This window comes from Oratosquilla oratoria, chromosome 6 (genome assembly GCF_046742065.1).
Source record: "Oratosquilla oratoria isolate Oo_2021 chromosome 6, ASM4674206v1, whole genome shotgun sequence".
Lineage (NCBI taxonomy): Eukaryota > Metazoa > Arthropoda > Malacostraca > Stomatopoda > Squillidae > Oratosquilla > Oratosquilla oratoria.
The window spans coordinates 58,706,818-58,715,335 of NC_134782.1; positions in this window are offsets into that span (position 1 = coordinate 58,706,818).

Genomic DNA, 8,518 nt, shown 5'->3' on the forward strand with positions numbered 1-8,518 from the left:
ACAGCATCTTCGCAACCGATCTCTCACCACCTAGGAACCGATCTCGCACCACCTAGGAACCGATCTCGTACCACCTAGGAACCAATCTCGCACCACCTAGGAACCGATCTCGCACCACCTAGGAACCGATCTCGCACCACCTAGGAACCGATCTCGCACCACCTAGGAACCGATCTCGCACCACCTGGGAACTGATCTCGTACCATCTAGGAACCGATCTCGCACCACCTAGGAACCGATCTCGCACCACCTGGGAACTGATCTCGTACCATCTAGGAACCGATCTCGTACCACCTAGGAACCGATCTCGCACCACCTAGGAACCGATCTCACGCCACCTAGGAACCGATCTCGCACCACCTAGCAACCGATCTCGCACCACCTAGCAACCGATATCGCACCACCTAGGAACCGATCTCGCACCACCTAGGAACCGATCTCGCACCACATGGGAACTGATCTCGTACCATCTAGGAACCGATCTCGTACCACCTAGGAACCGATCTCGCACCACCTAGGAACCGATCTATCGCCACCTAGGAACCGATCTCGCACCACCTAGGAACCGATCTCGCACCACCTAGGAACCGATCTCGCACCACCTAGGAACCGATCTCGCACCACCTAGGAACCGATCTCGCACCACCTAGGAACCGATCTCGTACCACCTAGCAACCGATCTCGCACCACCTGGGAACCGATCTCACGCCACCTAGGAACCGATCTCGCACCACCTAGCAACCGATCTCGCACCACCTAGGAACCGATCTCGCACCACCTAGCAACCGATCTCGCACCACCTAGCAACCGATCTCGCACCACATGGGAACTGATCTCGTACCATCTAGGAACCGATCTCGTACCACCTAGGAACCGATCTCGCACCACCTAGGAACCGATCTATCGCCACCTAGGAACCGATCTCGCACCACCTAGCAACCGATCTCGCACCACCTAGGAACCGATCTCGCACCACCTAGGAACCGATCTCGTACCATCTAGGAACCGATCTCGCACCACCTAGGAACCGATCTCGCACCACCTAGGAACCGATCTCGCACCACCTAGGAACCGATCGCGCACCACCTAGCAACCGATCTCGCACCACCTAGGAACCGATCTCGCACCACCTAAGAACCGATCTCGCACCACCTAGGAACCGATCTCGCACCATCTAGGAACCGATCTCGCACCACCTAGGAACCGATCTATCGCCACCTAGGAACCGATCTCGCACCACCTAGGAACCGATCTCGCACCACCTAAGAACCGATCTCGCACCACCTAGGAACCAATCTCACGCCACCTAGGAACCGATCTCGCACCACCTAAGAACCGATCTCGCACCACCTAGGAACCGATCTCGCAACACCTAAGAACCGATCTCGCGCCCCCAGTTAGGAACCACCAATCTAACATGTCTCGGCTTGAGAAGGAAAACGGGAGTTAGGAAGGGAGAGTGGAAGGGAGTGAGGGAGTGAGGGAGTGAGGGAGTGAGGAAGGGAAAGGGGTGGACACCCAAGCTGTGCTTAGAGAACTGATGATATACAGTACTATCCTTCAGGTCACGTTGATGGCCACGTACCCGAGCTATCTTAGGAGACGTGTGCATGTGTGGGTTGACCCATGTCATGCATACGACACCTGGGTGACACCTGACACGTGTGTCAGATACATGTGGGGGGTGTAAAGACACCAGGATGGGAAAAAATGGTGGGATAAAGAATGATTTTTATCAGTCACCATCGAAGAAGAAACCTGAAAATGTCACAAGGTTCAATTTACTGCAGTAAAAAAAAAAAAAAAAAAAAAAAAAAAAAAAAAAACAGATGGTGATACCGTATTCACTACTAATTATGTGTTATGACGTCACAAACTACATGACAAACACCAGCTGTGCAAAACTGCTCAAATCTAACGTGCTACTGCGCACGCCTGAACCTGACCTATGACGTATCAGTACAATATATGTATATATATATATATATATATATATATGTATGTATGTATATGCTAATAAGAACACGGGTACGTGTGTTCACTTATGCAGAGTAGACCACTTGGAAAAAGAAACTAACGAAGCAGAGCGCTTTCGTATATTACATCTTATTACCTAATGCTCCTTGTTGCACTGATTATGTTATATACGAATGCTCTCTGCTTCGTTGGTTTCTTTTTACAAGTGGTCTACTTTGCATATATATATATATATATATATATATATATATATATATACACACATATATATATATATATATATGTATATATATATATATATTACAAGAACTGGCAGATTTATAATTACATAAAATACAACAACAACAATAAATTTACACTGTTCTATATAACATCATGGGTCACTTTCTGGTGTCCTAATTGATACAACACATCTACATGGCCCCTCAACTCTAAGCTGACCCCTTCAATACGGTGACTATCTTCAAATGATTTCTTGTTGATAGAGGAAGACGATTCCATTCAGGATGAGATCACAGTCACACAGCAAAGGTGTAAGGACATCTCTTTCCTACATTGACACACTTCAGAGTTTTTATTCTGGCTATGCGATTTCGTTCAACGCAGGGGAAGGTCGCGTTTTTTCTAAAGGTTTGATGTGAGAAGGTTGTACTTAAAATGGTTAAGTAGTGTTAGAGAGGATACTGTATCCTGTAAGACATCGTTGTACAGTTATAGTCCCTGCACGCTGCCACATCAACCTTAGTGCCTGCCTCTCTATCTCTCTTGTTTCCCATATATGTACTATTTCATTTTATTTCTATTCTATATATAGTAAGGGAAGTTGTATAGTACAATGAGTATAATTTCATTTGGGATTATAACAACGATTTGAATAAATTCTATTACACGTGACAACAGCGCTTTTTCCTCCGCCATGTTGCCACGTCGAGGTGTCACTAAGTGACAGGTGACAGCGACGATCCGGTAATATTGGGTGTAAAATTGGCAACGTCGCTTTTTTTGGGGGGGGGGGGGATTCCCGTTTCTGCCCCACCCTGAACGGACCCTTTGGAGCGCAAGGACTGAAGTCTTTGCGGTGTTGTTTGTTTGTGTTCAGATTTGACTGCCAGCCAAGAAATGTGTCAACCAGCTATGAGCGTCATGTTGATCTGATTCTAAGATTTGGGATGGAATAAGTCTTGAAGATGTGCCAGATGTCTCATTTCAAACGTCACTTTATCAAGTGTTACTTCTTTGTTGATTCTATTTAGAACTTGGGTTAGATTTGTGAACGAAGAGGTATTGTAGCGAACCTTTCTGAAATCGTGTTGTTGTTGTTACGAATTGTAGTTTACCTGCGTTTCTATCCTTGTGGACAGACACGAGTTGGTAAGTGGAAAAGTGTGGTTTGACTCTAAGAAAGCCTCGTAGACAAGAGGCTAATTTAGTGGACGTTAGCGCTAGCGACTTGTAAACTAACCCTCTACTTTCCTAATGTCAACGGAGAGTTGGCAAACTTGCCTCAAAACTATCTTAGTGGAAACACTTGCTTGCCGGGTAAGTTAACTTGGAGATACTCGTAGCAATAATGGCTATTAAACTATCCCCGTGTCAACAAGGATTTAGATACAATTTTCCACTAATTTGGAGATGGTCGACAAAAGTGAGTTGGGTCTTGTTACCTAATGCTCCTTATTCTCTCGTTTATTTCAATAATAATGGGCGTATGTGGTATAGCCAACACAAGTGATGCAATAGCAGCCAAAATGTATTGGTCACGGGAGTTGAATGTACCTTGAGATTGGACGAAGTATTACGAAATACTTACCAGTCACGTGATTCCTTTTCCATTTTGCTGGAATCGCGTGTTCTCAAGCTGAAATTCAGTCAAAATCAGCTTGGATTTGTCATTGATTTTCCTGATGAAAGGTTTGTGAACATGTGTATATAAAATTGTTACGAAATACAATTTACATTCTTTCCTACATAGAAGATAAATCTGCTACTCATCGATATGGGTGGACTGCCGAGTGTAGGCCTTATGGTCTCTTCCAGTCTCCTTCATTCTTATGTTTTTTTATGAATTTTCTTCGACAACTGTTCCTTGATCTCTTTGATGATTTATTCGTTTATAGTCTGTAGCTGTTCCAGTTCTTGTTCTGGGTAAAGAGACCTATGTATACTCGCATAAGAAGAGTTTTTTCCACCTTACAAGGGAGGTAGCCAAATCAGAGCTATAAGCACTACATTATACTTGTATTGAGTCCATGACCTGACCTCTTCTGCTGTTAGTCTCCCACACCCTTACCTACCCCATATTGCGTATCTCTTACACCAAATTCCTTGTCCTGTACAAGTATTTCCGTTTTCATGGGAAACATTTACCTGCACGATGCAGACAACATTCTATTTTACGTTTCCCCAACCCCGTCCTTATCTCCCCTCGAATTAAATTCACATTCTGCCATTCCCACATTCTTAAGACATGACTAAGATGGCGTTTGCTCGCTTGATTTATCCTCAAGTTTCCTCGAGCAACGTGCATTCCTTGGACGCTCCACGACATTTTTCCTCCGTGTCTTTCCTGGAGTCAACAACTCATTTCCATACAAGAGCACCGACTCTCTTTTCGAGGACCTCAAGCTTGGCACTTTCCTCTCTCTCTCTCTCCTTTTTTTTTTTTTGGGTGGGGGTGGGTACTCGTCACTCCTCTTGCAATCGTCAATTTGTGTACCACTTCATGATTTGTTCCCTTGATCGCCCGCACTCCATTCCCCTCCCACCCTTCCCTGTCTTATCATATTTACAGTCGATATCCTAGGGACTTTAGTGACACCCTTACGGGCCAGAGTCACGCAGCATTATTTGATAAGTGCTAATCACTATGAGCTTCTACCCGCCCTCCGGTCAGCAACTATCTCTCCTTAAATCTCTCTCCTTTGTCACTTCTACGACAACGATGTTGTCCCCAAGGATAGAAGCGCTGGTTAATCTTGACAAAATATCCTGAAATTTCGTTTATCTGCATTCATACACGTGTTCCAGACATAATTCCTTGATTTGTTTTTACTGTGAACAAGTAGTCCCGGCATTTTCTTCCTCCTCATTTCTTTCGCGAGTCTTTCCATTTATATTCCTCTTTATACAAATCGGAATATATATATATATATATATATATATATATATATATATATATATATAAATATATATTTATATATATATATATATATATATATATATATATATATATATATATATGCGAATAAATCACAAAAACACGTGATTCACAAAATGTGTAATAAAACCACTTGGAAAATAAAATGAAAGGTGACCGAACGTTTTCGTCTATTTAAGACATTTTCAAAGGTAAAGAGTAAGGTAGCACTGACTCCCCCCTTATGTATATATAATGTCGGTGCTACCGTACTCTGTACCTTTGAAAATGTCTTAAATAGACGAAAACGTTCGGTCACCTTTCATTTTATTTTCCAAGTGGTTTTATTACACACACACACACACACACACACACACCCACCCACACACGCACACACACACACATATATATATATATATATATATATATGTGTGTGTGTGTGTGTGTGTGTGTGTGTGTGTGTATGTGTAGTGTGACATGTTAATCACAGACACACAACAAGAGCTCAGTACTTTGTTTCCTGAGCACATGATGTCACACGAGATCACACCACGTCTGCGTGAAAGTACCGATGGACAGGTCAAAGCCGCCGCGAGTTAAAAAAAAAAAAAAAAAAAAAAAAAAAAAACTCGGATGTGCCTGCTTGCCCTTCTGGTATGCACGAGCAAGGGTGTTGGTATGTGCCACTGTGTGTGTGTTTGTGTGTGTGTGTGTGTGTGTGTGTGTGTGTGTGTGTGTGTGTGTGTGCGTGTTTACCTATTTGTACTTACGGGTTTGAAACTGTGTTCATAAAATTCAGCCTCCTTCCCTTCACTTTTCAATCTTTGCCTTTAAGCCTTTTATGCTGTAAGCCTGGATCATACAGTATTTTCATCCAACATGTTCCACAAATCCAGGCATTTATAAGAACATGAGAATATAAGAGTGGAGGAGACTGCAAGAAACCATAAGGACTACACTAGGCAGTTCCATGTCCCTTACCACCTGTCATCTCTATCTATAGTGAGAGAAAGGCTGTATAGTACCCTTGGTGACAGACCGACAGTCCTGTAGAGGACTAAGAGGCTGAACACACGCGCGCACACACACACACACACACACACACACACACACACACACACACACACACACACACACACACACACACACACACACACTTTATTCCACTTATGTACACCTGGGGTTGCACCAGCACCCTATCTAGGGCGGACTAGTCGTTGGGTGCTTCAGAACCATCGTGTGAATTCATGTGTGCATTTGCTTTTATGGCCCATAACAACCATGGGGACAGATGCCAGCGATTACTTGTGCTCATGAGGAGTATCTTAACTTCATCTTAAACATTAATGGACGTATATGGTAGAGGCAACACAAGCGACCGAAATGTACTGGGAATTGAATGTACCTTGAGAATGTATGAAGAATTATGATATACTTATTGAACGTTATTCCTAAACCGAAAAATCAAAGTGAAACGCAGACAATAACCCTAAGCTCAGTCATAGAAAAAACGATGGGCACAATTATAAGACATGCTAGAAAATATGACTTAGGAAATAAGTATCTAACAGATGACACCCAGCATGGCCCCAGAAATAAACGCTCTTGTGTGACTAACATAATAGAACTTTACAACATAGTTATCTCAAAGTACGACAAAAGGAATATTACAGATATCATGTAGATGGGCTATGAAAAAGTTATTAATATTACCCCGCACAACAAAACTATAAAATAAACTCGTTTCGTAGGGGGTTAGAGGTAACCTGCTAAGCTCGGTTAGGAACTTAGTGAGCAATCGTAAACAGGAAGTTATTCTAAATAACTTCTAGCAGGAAAGATGTTACGAGTGGAGTTCCTTAGGGTTCTGTTCTAGGGCCACTTGTGCCTATAGTGTGTGTATATGTATATACTATCAATTCAAATCTACTATCTCCAAATTAACTAATGATAACATAATCAATCAGCTGTGCGGAATAGTAAATGATCCCTCGCATCAATTGGCTATTCAAGAAGATTTGAATAAACTAGAGCAATGGTGTAAATTAACGTTAACAAGAAAGAAAATTGAAAAGGATCTTGGTGTAATGATCAGTGACGACCTAAAAGCATCTAAACATTATACTTCTGCCTCAGAGAAAGCAAATGGGATACTGGTAGTGCGATGTTTAGACTTCAAACATCGAGTAGCCATCAGCCAGTTATGTAGATCGCTTGTCCCCCAGATTTGGAAAATACCAATTCCATCTGGTCCACATATCTCATTAAAGACATTGACAGATTGGAAAGGGTACAGCGGTGAGCTACAAAACTCATACCACATATAATGAACAAGTAGGTAGAAACAACTTCGCCAACCACGTCGTCAATGAATGGAACGAACTTCCAAGGCAATTCACTGTGACACAAATCGCTTCAATGGTGAAAAAAGTTGAGCGAAATGATTTGAAACCCTTTGGTCGTGGGAGGCTCCATCCAACTGAATTAAATCGCCTGAAGACAAAGCACCGGCTCAATTGAATAAAATATCTGTTGCTAGCCACAATGAAATATGTAAAGAGAGTTGCTAAGGCCTTCCAAACGCAAGGGTTATCTTTAATTCCCTGTTGCGTCATTTATGTGACGCAACAGGGTAAACTACATGTACCAGCGGCGCATAACATCCACTACTCCACGCTGTCAAGCTCCACTTTTCCTTAGTCCACCTTCGCCTGCCCCACCAACTCCACATAAAGCCACTTCTCCAATCCACCCATCTCTCTCACTCTGCCTGAAGGAGAGACACGCCAGCAATCTGGTACAGTCTGCTCCAATTCCACGCGAATTCTTTGCGTCGCTGGTGTGACAAAAGCAACACCGGAATTGTTTAAGGATCCTTATACGATGTGTGTGTGTGTGCGTGTGTGTGTGTGTGTGTGTGTGTGTGTACACATACACATAAGTGTGTGTTTGTGTGTGCACATACCCATAAGTGTGTGTTTGTGTGTGCATATGTGTGTGTGTGTATGTGGGTGTTACTGAAAGAACAGGAGGGTCAATCGTTGCCAATAACAAAAGTACTAACACACCATCGCCAACACACTATTTTACCAGTAGGTCTCTTAAGCGTAGACCAAATTGACTAAACACAGCTTGAGTGATTTACGTCACGTCCTGGCATAATACTTTACATACAAACATTCGTTCCTTGTGTGGAGATGGTGCCAACTGTACGTTTTGGCAAGATCTCGGCTGGTGATAGGGAACATCTCTGTAACAACAAATATCCCTGGAACGAAGGGATGGTTACTGACAGGGGGACCCGTCGCCGTGGCAGAGCGGCACTGATGATGTAACAGATGATGATGATGATCATGATAAGGAAGACGATGATGATGATGATTATGATGATGATGATGATGGTGG